This window comes from Athene cunicularia, assembly GCF_003259725.1.
Source record: "Athene cunicularia isolate RWA chromosome 2 unlocalized genomic scaffold, athCun1 chr2_part1, whole genome shotgun sequence".
NCBI classification, from domain to species: Eukaryota; Metazoa; Chordata; class Aves; order Strigiformes; family Strigidae; genus Athene; species Athene cunicularia.
Window position 1 is genome coordinate 94,291,901 of NW_020799095.1, and position 13,522 is coordinate 94,305,422.

The window sequence follows — 13,522 nt, forward strand, 5'->3', positions numbered from 1 at the left end:
GCACTGTCTCACCACAGTACCATCTGCTTGAAAGTGCAGGGGAAAATGCTGAACACTTTCCTGGGTTTCATGCCATAAAAACAGTGAATAGGAGCTCATTAGCCTACAGCAGCTCCCATTGTAATCACATTATATTCATGCAGAGAAAATTGCCTGTCTGAACAGTAAGTCCTTCATATTGTTTAACACTGGTGGATGCTTCCTGCCATTTCTGCAGCACAGATTTCTTCAATTGTTTTCACCTACAGGAGAAATATCTAGTGGATTTTTGACTCAAACAACATTCTGCAATGTCTAATGAAATTAGCACTTTAGAGAAACAGTCTATAACGGAGTACAATTTCTTTGTTTTCTCACATTGTCATATTTTTGGTTTACTGAAAGAATTTTCTTTGAGGAAAAGGTAAATGATCTTGGTATATGTGTGTGTATATATATATATATATATATATATAAAAAGAAGCAGTACTTCCGATATCAGAAAGATAATCTTAAATTGTGTACAGGGTAATTAAGTAGATTAGAAACTCCCTGGAAAATTTACTCCAGCACATTTTTTCCCTTGAGTTCCATTATTCCTGTAATTTGAAAAGTTGTTTGGATTTCATAATTTGTGTAAAAAAGAGGTGGACAAATTTTGCTTCAAGTTTCATCCTGATAAAAGTTAAACAGGAGTGATGGATGGACAGAATCTTTTATGCTTTAAAGTGGTATCCACCTCTGTCTATAGAGCTGTGCTGGTTTGTTCTAGATATGAGTCTCAAACAGAATTATGCTACTGCTTCTACAGGTTACGTTGGAAAGGCACCCCAATCTATTGCCCTGCTAACAGTAAGTACCAATGAATGAGAGGTTAAAAAATTCTAATATAATAACATTCTTCCATTTTTTCTATGTAAAACTTTAGCCTTTGTATTTCTTTTGCTGTGCTGTGTGTGAGCTCAAGGTAGGTGTTGTGAAGCATAGTCTGCTGTACTATGTTTGGCTGCATGTACACTAATATGTTACAGGGAGGTAACATGGTTGTGGTTTTCTTGCATGTGTCATGTCCTGTTCAGACGAGGGAGACAAGTGACTTGTCTCTCACAGCATTTCAGCTATTCCATGCTAACTCTCCTGTAAACTGAGCTAGTACAGTTAGTGGCTTGTACATTTTATTTAATTGAGGTGATCAAGAGGCAAATATGTAGAATGCTTCAGAGCCTCTGAGATTTTTCACATTTGCAATGAAAAGTAATTATCATGCAACCGGCATGCAGGCTTACCAAACGGAAAGGTTAAAGATTTTCAGTTTTTTACTTTGTTTTATATTTTTTCACATCCTTCTTTGTATCTCAGTTATGACTAAACTGAGATAGAAGAAAGCTCTTCTGTAACCTTACAGAATCAAACATGGTGATGGTGGTATCAAATGTGTTAGATGTGGTGACAGTGTATAAGCAAAAATAAGTACTTTCATTTTGTTTCCTGATATGCTGATCCTCAACTTTATGGTCAAGCATGTTTAACATCAGTGTTTGCTTGAAAGAGTTTTTATTTTATTTGTCTGCTTTATCAGTGGAGCTAGTTACACAAAGAACATTTCTGGCCTTACTTGATTGACAGAAAGTTTTTACAGTTTTTCATTTGAGACAGAGATTGAACGTCGGAAATCTGGTTATTATGTAACTTTTCTTATGTTTAGAATTTTAGTATAACTTAAAGATTATGAAAAGGTAAAAAAAATATTTAGAACAGCCTTTGAGTTAGGTAATGTACTTCACCTGAGACACTGGTAAAGTCCAAAACTTTGTCCTTTTCTTGTGGTGTTATGAGAAACAGGGGAAACCCTTTGACCTATGTATTTTTTTCTTGTGCCTTTGTGCTGTAGTTCTTGCTTTTACCCTGCTTTTCCAGCATCTTCTTTTGAGGCCATGCTATATCCATCCAATTCCTCCTGACAAACATTTCAAATTCACTGGACATGACCTCAGAACTTCATTTGGAAGAATTGTGCTCAGCTGGACACCGGCTGCATCTAGGGATCCAATGCATCTTGGATGTACTTGAAGCACTGGGGCAGAGCAGAGATGGAAAAACTTTTATTTCCATTAAAAGCTACTGTGATGTTTGGGGTTTTTTTTGTTTTGGTTTGTTTTGGTTTGTTTTTTTAAAATTTATTTCAGGTAAAACCCAATGAAACTCATCTACTCCTTAAAATTGAACTTTATGTGCAAATTTGGTATGTAAGGTACAAGTTTAATGGAAGGGCCTACTCTCTTCTTAAATTCTCCAATTTTGTTACACATTAAGAAAGTGAACCTATTTTAGACTATCTTTTCTGGGGGGAAAAAACCTCTTAGAGATTCCTCAATATTTTATGATTTTTTGGAAAAGCTTTTTAAAATCTGTTTCACCTCAGTGATATGATTAAACTGTGAAACCTAAATTCATGCTTTTCCAACTTGTATTTGAAAGCAGAATTCCAGACTGTTAAGAGGTAATTTGTGAGTAATTTTAGCTGTTAACAAATGCTTTTATTAGTTAATTTTGTATTTGTTATCAAGGAAAATAACTGTAGTCATAAATTAGATAAATTTAATTTGAGTTATTGTAACAAACTAAAGATAAAGAACATGTTGGAATTCCTAAGTGCTCATTCCCTATCCTGTTTCTTTTATTTTAGCAGATGTGCTGCTTTTCACAGCACTTTGCGTATGAGAATTGTTTATAGTCCCAGTTTAGCTAATTATAATATAAAAATGTTATTTGTTGTGGGTAAGGGCAGAGAAATCTACAAATAGTTAAATGTTTGGAATAAATATGCCATTTTCTTTAATGCTTAAACATTCTTCTAATCTCTTATCTACCTTTACTGAATCTGTGAAATTGCTGTAGCCATCATTTGTGGGCATATATGTTAATCTTGATTATAAAATAAATGGGGATGTGATTTTTAATAACTATAATTAAGGAAACAATCATAATTTCATGAAAGATAGTAAATACAAATTAATCTGTTAAAGTCTTAATTGTAAGTGCTGATGGACTGAAATGTGATTTAAGCATGACCCAGAAAACTGAAGATTCCTGAGACTTTATTTTTGAAGGTTGAGAGTTTTCTGAATCTGTATAGACTCAAATACAACCTACTTGTGTTATTCAACAAATGCTCAGCCAATTTCTTGTGTTTTGGTGGTGTTACAGTAGACTTTCTAAGGAAATCTGTGGAACAGATATATTCAGGGAGAATAGATGTATGAAAAAGATAGTTCTTATTTGAAATAAATCTCACAATTATGCTACCTGATAAAATGAACAAATGTCTTATCAAGAAGGGAGGGGGCTCCTATTGCCTCCAAAACACTACAAATAGAAAGTGTAAACTCTCTATTTTTTTCCCATCATTTTCCATGCAGGCTTCTGCCGAAAGTTTGGGTTTGTAACAATACATGGAAAAATGTCTCTGAGGATCTTTAAGATTTATTCACGGTATAAGTCTGCAATTCAGTTTTGTGCTGACTTTTGAGATGTCATTTGAGATGTTTCATGAATATAATTTCAAATTCTTCTCTTGTTCACCACACTGCTTTTGCTTCTTTTTATCTTAGTGCCTTCAGAAAACATTCAGAAAACATTTCTTATTCCACGACCTGCACCATCAACGTGTGAGACAGCACTATCACTAGGGTTGCTCAAGGTGACCTTCTGCTGACCTCTTTTGGAATGATAGTCCAGTTGACAATTCATGATTGTTAATTACCTTTGGAGGCTTTCATTTATTTTGTTTTTGCTTTTTAAAATATCCTTACATTGTCTTTATGATAAATTAGCTAGATGCATCTTTACCAATTGATCACCTTTGAGCATTTTACTGAGACAGTGTACAAGTATACAGAAGAAAGACATATGAAGGTACTGGTTGGTAGGATATTTCCCTCATAGCTAGCTCTTTGTATATTTATTGGTAAGAATTTTGAATTGCAGATGTCTTTTTCTTTAAGTATCAATTTTTCGGATTACTGTTCACTTAAAAGATATATTTTCTTGTTTTTATTTTGTCTATTAAATGAATTTGTCATCAAAAAGTGATCTTTTTACTTAATTTTCTTAATTCATTACTCTTTTCAAGAACTCTTATACAGCTTGTGTTTTGTTTTTTTTTTTTTTCCTGTGGGTTTTGGTTTGGTTTGGTTTGGTTTGGTTTGTTTGTTGTTTTTTTACAGAGCAAAATATTATTTGCTATATGCAAGTCAGTTTATAGATAGAAAAATGAAACCTTTTCTGCCTCTAGGAAGGAATTAGTTTTGCACAGCCATCTCTAAATCGAATTAGCTTGCAGATGGTCCTCTTATCTGTATGCTTTAGAGAGATTAAAACCTCAGGGTTTAGAGTACTGACTGACCTCTGTAACTTTAAATTTTTTGTTCTGCTTTGTTTTGAAGCAATTTATTTATCAGTTCTGATGTCCAGGGCTTTATCCATGAAGCTTTTAAGCTTATTAGGAATTTACCATCTGGAACAGCATATTAACAAAAGCTGCTCAGTGGAATCTGTTATATTTGTTTAGATGTGTTTACTTAAAAATATATTTCTTCTCATTAAGGTTTAGAAGTCAGCTTGGATTTCACTCCTTTCAACTATGATTTTCTACTTTTACATTACAATTTTTTCCCCTTTTGCCTTTAATAAATCTCTGCCCTGTTTTCATGTTGGATTAAATAATCCTGAAATAATCTCATTATGAATATATAATTTAAAGCGGAAATTGATCTTTGGGTTACATATGCATATGCAGGGAATTAAAAATTTCTGGGGCAGGTATATAATCTAAATGAGAGCAGATGATATATTGGAGCGTAAATGTTGATCTTGATTTCTATGACACATGTGGACAAATAGGAAAACACAAGTTTATCAAGTGTCACCAGTTATTACTATATAAACAACATATTTCACATTACTACTATATATTTTTCCATTGAGTATAACTTTGATAAATATTAAGCACCAATGTTCAGGCTTAATAAACATGTATTCTTCAGGCTAAACTTTTTCATATTTATTGTAATTAATATAACATTGCTACCTATCATAGTATTAATCTAAACCATTTTTTTTAAATTAAAGTTTTAACACTTTTCTAAATTTAGAAGAAAAATTACAAACATATATTTTCTTATTTTTTTTCCCAATTATTTCTTTAAATCAAGAATGTTTGGTTACTGTTCAAAATGCGTTTATTAAAAAACAAGTACATTACAAATGTCGAACACACTAGAATGAAGTCATGCAAAGGAAATTGTAAATTGAGTTTATTTGAACTATTAAATTTCTTGAACTCTTGAACTCAGTGAAAATCTTTCAACATTTTTTGTTGCTAAAAATTATAATTTTTTCCGCTTATAATAGCAGAATTTCTCACAAGATAGTAAAAGCATTTCTTATCTGAGCATGATATTTACAAATTACATAGGATGGAAACCAGGAGGCCACTGTTTTGTAATAAATCTGTTTGCATTTTCCTTCAACATGAGGCAACAACATGCAGAAATACCCAGATTTGCTCGGAGCAACACTGGTACACCTACACATCCAATGGCTGCATTGTTCAGATATGATAGCCCCACGGCTTGGAAACCAAGTAAGTATGTTAATGTGGAATTGGACCCCAATGTGTTGACACTGATTATTCTGGATCCAGAATGAATTTGAAATTATTTGTACTGTGTAAATTAGACATAGCATTTATGTCTTCAACCTACTGTAACTCACATGGGTGACAAACGGAGTCACCTGGGGGCCAGTGTGTCCTGCTGGTCTTTCTCTCCTGAGTCTGCCCACATTTCAGTCCTGAGAACATCATTGATTCTGGGCTTCTGGGAGTCTTCCATGTTAAAACTTTGCATCTTCAAGACCACGTTGTCATCATGACTGGAGGTTTTTAAAACTCACAGATCTTCTTAACGGCTGCATTTTTTTAGGGATTGCAGGAAGACGATGTTATTTTTCTGTCTAAATATTTTATCAAAAGCTCAGCTTTACAGTAAAATAAAATCAGACCATCTAGTCTTTGTATATGCAGCCCATAGAAGCAAAATAAAAGTTAGGCAGCTAAGAAAAACCTTTTTGTATCCAGGCTGAATTTATAAATTGACTATTTTAAACATGACACAACCTTTAGTGATATTGTAAGTTAAGCAGGAATTTAATAATTATTTCAGTACTTCCTATGTGATTTATTTATAAGACTATTTTGGGAATATTGTATTAATCAGTTTTATAGCATAGTTTATGATGCTAAATATCCTATATTCATCTTTCCATCATTTGCTAGTTACTGAATTATGGAGCTGAGATATCTGTTTCTTGGCTAACAATTACATTATTTTTCTACTGCAAAAAATGTTTTCAAAACCGTTCTTTTGGTAGACTCTCAACAGAAATTGATCACTGGTGTTCTGCATGCATGATAATTTTGATAAAAATTCAGAACTGTTTCAAAGCTCTGAGGTCCCTTTTTTGGTCTGACTGGAAAGCTGTTAGTATAAATTTAGGGGATCACCAGGTGGTTGGAAGCTAGTTTCTAGTGATGTCTGAAGTAGCCCCCAAATTTATTTGACTTATGTTAAAGACAGCTTCTAGAAATTCTTCCAGCTTCGGGCAAACTTGGAAGCCTTTGCTCTCTAGGTAACATGAAAGAAAGCATAGAACCTATAGTGCCCTATAGCGCTGGGGTCTGTGTTCCTGAAGGATTTCTCCATCCCTGAGGAAGTATCCACAGGAAAATTCACTATAACTGATGCCAGTACTCCAGTGAATGAAAGCCATAGCATTCAGGTCATTTTAGTTCTTCATATTATGAAGATGATGCTAAAACATCTGGAGTTTTTTTTTTTTTTTAAATAATTAACAATGACTGTTTTTTGTTGTTGGGGTTTTTTTGTTTGTTTGTTTGTTGGGTTTTTTTTACTCATCGCAGGATCCTTTAGATTATTCAGACTACATTGGAGAGTCTAAATTGAGCAGTAAGTGGTCAGCTGAAAAGAGGTAAATTCTCCAGCAGTTCAAGTCTGACAGACTACTCACATGACCAAAAGTACCACAAAGTGGAGGTAGCCTATGAAAGTCATGTTTCAGGTGAAGAAACATACATTTTCTTATGATTTCTTGTGACCTTGGGAAAACTGTATAAAGTCCATTGAAACAACTATACATTTTTCATAACTTCCATATTACCACTTCTCATTTGAGACCAGTGTATTGTGTGTATAATGTATGAATATATATAGAGAGGCTTAATCTTTCTTAACTGCTTCTAGGCTCTTTTTAAAAATGTTAATTTGCTGAGTTTTGTTTGTGACTTAACTATTTAGAAGAAACTGTAGGAGGGGAGGTTTTCATTGTAGTTTTTCTCAAATTTTACATGACTTGAGTGTAAACAGTACTTCATGTGCATCACAAGGAGGGAACCATCCATACAAATATAGCCCTTGAATTATGGTGTGGAACTACAACATCTTTGATACTTTTTTGTAAAGTTTAGTGCAAAGAAGAACATCATGATGGTATGACCTCTTGTGATAGCAGACCTTTACTTTTCATCCACAGCCAAGCTGGACTATGCCTTTAATAATTTATGTCATAAAATTTTTGTTTGATGAGATGAGGAATCTGTCACTCTCCTTGGCAGCTGTTCCAGTGACTAAGTATTCTCATTGTTAATACAAAAAGCTGCATATTTATTAAAAAGAAAAATGGATAGCTGTTTACTATCAATTATACAAATGGAAATAAAATTTATTTCTAGGTTTACTAGAACTAAAACCTAGAAATAAAACAAAATCAGTGCTGAAGAATTAAAATTAAAATTATATTAATGGTTGAGAAACAAGAAAATCTTTGAGGGGAATAGATAATTCTCTGTCCAAAGATAGGAAGGAGGATAAAAATTTTATTAGAACATTATTAAACCAGAAGTACTCCAGGTTGCCATTATATCCTTAATAAGATTTTTTGTTTCATTCAGTGAATATAGGGTTCTCAAGAATATGTCTGGTCTTAAAAGTTTCAGTGTTTACTTTTTCTTCTTACTTACTTTGAGTTGGTACTTCACAGGAAATCCTGAAAATATATTTTTAAAATAATAATTTAAAAAATTGCTGTCCATTGGAATTCTTCTTAGACCATAATCAGTTATATTCAATGTCATTGCATTATGAATTATTAATAATCCTAAAACAAAAATGCAAAAATCCTAGTACGAGTGTTACAGCAATAAGGACACCACCAGGAGAGACAGAGAAGCCATTATCCCACTCTACTCAGCACTTGTCAGGTGACATCTGGAATACTGAGTTCAGTTTTGGTCGCTGCTACATAAAAAAGTTGTGGACAGGCTGGAGAGGGTCCAGAGAAGGGCCACAAAGATGATCAAGGGAATGAGAAGCTTAGCCATTTGAGGAAAGGCTGAGAGAATTGAATTTGTTCAGTCTTGAGAAAAGAAGGCTTAGAGGAGACCTTATCACCATGTTCCAGTATTTAAAGGGTGACTACAAAGAAGATGGAAACCCTCTTTATACAAGGAGTCACATGGAAAATATGAGGGGTAATGAGTACAAGTTACTCCTGGGGAGACTCTGATTGGACACAAGAGGAAAATTCTTCACAATGAGAACAATCAGCCATTAGAATAATCTCCCCAGGGAAGTGCTGGATTCCCCACTATTGGACACTTAAAATTCAGCTGGGCAGGGTGCTGGGCTATCTCGTCTAGCTGTGCTTTTGCCGAGAAAGGTTGGACCACATGATCCTTGAGGTCCCTTCCAACCTGGTGTTCTATGATTCTATGATTCTAATACAAAAAATAATGCTACTACCTCTCACTTGTGAACCATTTTTACTTACTGTAGCTTGACAAATAGGTCATACCAAAGATAATAAATTTTTACTAGGCAATCCACCTGAGGAGAATTTCCTTTTACTGTAGCAAACTTCCTTTGTTGTTGTGTTGTTGTTGTTGTTGTTGTTGGCAAGCAGTCTTCCTGTTGTTATTTTTAGTTGCCCTCTTCACGTTTTCTTTGGCTTTCTGAACTATTAATCTCCTTCTGAAACAGACTCTCACTTAATGGAATTTCTCTGTATAAACCCTCATACATGCTAACAGATCCTTTGTCATACATAATCCATTCAATGCTCTGATTTTTAAATTTTGGTATTATTTCATTAAAGCCTCAGAGCCAGAGCTGCTTGGAGATAAGTTCAGCAGCCCTCATATTCATCACACTGACTATGATATCCTATGAAAATATGGGAAAAATAAAAAAAAAAATTGAATTTGTTTGGAATAGATCTAGGCATAGCAATTAAAAGGATCCACTCCCACTCACTTAAATTTAGCTAACTTTACAGCACAGGGAATTATTGTTTTTCACGTTGTCCTTTTCAGACAGATTGTTTATCATATGACAGTATTTGTTAGTCAAAATGTTAGTCAGCTACTGTAATGAAATAGAATTACTTTGTTGGATAAAAAATGTCTGTCAATCATACAACATATGAAATTTACAAACTGCATACATATTATTGAAATACAGTTTGTGTATAATGGAGGATAGCATCAGAGATGCTCTCAGCCAGCTCCACAAATCAGGCAATAGCTTCTTACACAAAATTACCCAACACTTATTATAATACTCATCCATGTAATATGTTATTTACCTAAAGTACAGAAAGGATTTCACACTGACGGCAAGTACAATTCTTCTGGTAAGTACTAGATGGCACAGTTCAGCAAATGTTCTCCAACATTCTGGTAAAATGGGATTTTATTTTTTTTTTTTTTTTAATTTTTTTTTTGTTCAGAGGTAGCTATCAGTGGCAAATGGAATGCAGATGAGGCAGATTAAATACAGTTGTTCATTCTGTGAAGCCTGCCATCTGACTTGTATTTTTTTTTTCTGGACCAACACACAGTTTCAGAGTTGTTTGTGCCAAGTGAATCTTTTTGATACATCTGCAATGACATGTCCTTCATGCTACTGCCACAATGAGGGTTTTCGCACTAACTTCACTGAAACTAAATGAATCTTTTCATGCAGTGAATATGGAATAGAAAACTCTCTTCATCTAGATGTAAATATCTGCCAATGACAAACTTTATTAACCACTGATCTTAAAGTATCCCTCAGTGTTTTAAAGGTTTAGATCTCCAGTACCATATATAATCTTATTTATAAATATATATACGCCCATGCATGCACACGTATGTACTGTTACCATGTATCACTATTTACATTTCTACAGCTGGAACATTATTTTTTTGGCAGTGGAAAACATTTCAGAATCAAACAAATCAGAAATTATGCACTATGTGCAGACATTCTGGGTTACAGAAGGTGCAAGAAAAATGAGGACTAGTGTGAGTGCCTTGACAGCTCTTGATCAGTCTCTTTCAAAAGGGGATGGCTTAAATGCCCTTACAGTAAAGCAGAGCATATCACTCTATGCATACGAGAAAAGGGGCACATATTATTTGAACTCACTAATAATGACACTCAGCTGAGGCCATCCCAACAGTTCATCTCCTCTTCAGTCAGCAACTTTGAATTCCCTTTACATGTTCTTCCTTGTTTAAGTTACTTTCCTTCAAGATTAGAGCATTTTTTTTCTCTAATTTAGTCAGTTATATCTAGATTTCTTGTCAAAATACAGCTGAAGGTAACACCAAAACTGTTTATGACCAAAGAAGAGTGAAGGGAGGGGTTTCTCTTACCTCACTGTTTTTCCTGGTGTGCTCCTTGTGCTGAACAGCACACATCACTGCTTTATTCCACTCCTTACTAACAACTGTATTAGCAAAAGTTGCAAGGTCTGAGCTGTTGAGTAGGAGCTTGCTGCAAAGATCTTTGGATAGCTCACTAAAACCATACACTAACCTTGTAAAAGCAGCTTATAGAAAATCTTTGTTTAAACTCTTGAAATTATTAACCTCAAAGTCCCAGTATGCACCTTATATCTGTAAGGTAGTATGTAGTATAATGTAATATTGCTCTACAGATCATTTCCATAATCTACATCAGCACACGTTGTGTCAGCATTAAGATTTTTAAGCTAAAATTCTGCACTGGAAGCCTACTGACTTGATTAGAGCTTTCTGCCAAAAGTCAAAAAACTATGGCAATGACCAAGGTCACTTCCAGCAGAGAGAAAGCTTGGTGAATCCCATGAGGTCTGAAGGGGTGTGTTTCCAGCAGTGCAGTAGCCCTGAACTTGTGCCTTTGTAGAGATTCAGGCTCTCTCTTGTCATATAAATTCAGATAGACATCATCTTAGGCATCCAGCCAGGGGGGAAGACTGTGGTCACCTGAACAGAAATATATACACAGCACTGAACTTCAAAGTCTCTAAAGGGAGAACCTGAAGGGACTGTGCCTTTAGACTTTAGGGTAAGGCTCACATTCCTACATGTAATCACAGCATGTCCGATTCCCTCGTCACGTGAGCTAGGAGCAAATATGAAAATCAAAAAGACAAGGAAGACTAGGACACCTTGTCAGGCAAACAGAACTTGATTATATTTTTGCATATCTGTATTATGCTATCAATTGTCTTTACATATTCAAGGACCTTTTGGAACTATATTTTTCAAAGCTGGATTAAATATTTTTTTAAAAAATTCTGTACCAAATTCTAATAAAGAACCATTACATTTAGTTGTTTTTAGTTGGATTCAGAAGTAGCCACAAAATACATATTTCTTTATATTGACTGGACACAGTGGGATCTAGTGTTTTATCATTGTGTTTGTGAACAAAATTTCAAAGCTTGGATTGTCTGCTCTCTTGGGAAAGCTTATGATCTAGAAATAAATTCAACCTCAAAGCTCTATTAAACAAATAAAAATATAACGTTAGAAAAATAATACCAAAACTCTCAAGTCAGACAAAAATTATACTGTAGCTTATATTTTTGATGGAGGGGAAATAAAAATTACATACAGAAACAAACCAGTTTGATACCTCTTGCTTTTAATGGACTATAAAATTTAATTTATGTACTTTTACAGGTAGTGTCCCCTATTGATAATAACATGAACTTTGAGATGACTGTCCATTTATTCTAGAGGTTAAAATAAGGCCAGATTCACCATTCACTTAGAACATCTCATTCAATAACAATGTTTCCTTTTTACCAATGAATTATGGTGATTTATGTGTAGTACTTTTCTGGGAAGAACTACTGTTCGTTGAGCTCAAAGGAGTACATTTAATTTAGGGCTGCAGGTTTCACTTGAATAAGATTGATGTAGCCCCATGTCCACTAGATAAGAACACAGTTTATACAATGATTACCATCTGAAACATTTGTGACCCACATATTTCTTCTGCAGAAAAGAGGGAAGGAGAGAAAAAGTAGAGGAACATATATCCTTTTGAGGCTTTGGTATGGAGAGAGAAAACCATGGGAGAATGCACTATAATGTAAAGGCTAATTTCTACATTCTTATTCATTGTGTATGTCCTATTCATATTCCGTCATGCTTTGGCTCAGCACTGCTCCAGCAGTATAACTAAAGGTGAAGCAAAGAACAGCTTGTGTATGTCTTGTAGGGTCTTCCCATCTTTATGCCCTTATCCAGTATCCTGTCCATGAGTGTGCAGTAAGCTGACTTCACAAATATCAGTTCTGCAGTGGCCAAAGGGTCCTCTTATTGTTTTTTGCCAGTACATTCATTGAAGGTATGTTATATATTTTCATAATTCCCAAAGTAAAACTGTCAGGGCTTTATTAGGAAATAGATAAGTATCTTAGCCTGCAGCCTGCTGTGAAAATCACTAGGTATACTTTCCTAAATGTAACTTACCTTCCATGTCAATAAGATAATTTCTCTATCTGTTAACTGGGTCTCTTCAAGAAATACAGGATAATAAAATATAAAATTAACACGGATGATTATAAACCACACTATATTAATGGATGTTGCATCTATTTTGAGGTATTTTTGGTGATGTTAATAAATTCTGGCTCTGTTTGCCATAGGACACTGGTGTAAAAACAAGACTACTGGTTTTGGTTGGAAAGAATTCTGTTACATATAAGTACAAATTTCTGTCTGGAGTTCATATAGCAAAAAAATACAATCAATGAGAGTCATTAGCAGCCCTGTAAATACACAATACAGAACTGGATGGTTGGAAGTTGTGTTCAAATAGATTCAGAAGATGAGAAATGGTGATGGTTCAGAATTTCACAGTTGAATTCAACTAGTCTATCTTGAAAGAGTCTTTGCTTTTGATAAGAAGCACAACATTAAAGAGTTTCTTCAAGCGTTTTAAAGGTTTTTTTAAAATGTATGAAGTTAAAAACAGATATGCAATACTTTTTCAGCTGATGAGTTCCTGGATAAAATAGGGGCAGTAATGCTGAACAGAAATTTATATTTAAGGACTATAAAAAAAATTGGAGGGGGAGGAGGGGCTTTTACATGGCTAACCCTTCAGGTAAGTTAATATGGATCCCAATTTGAGAGAGAAATTGCTCT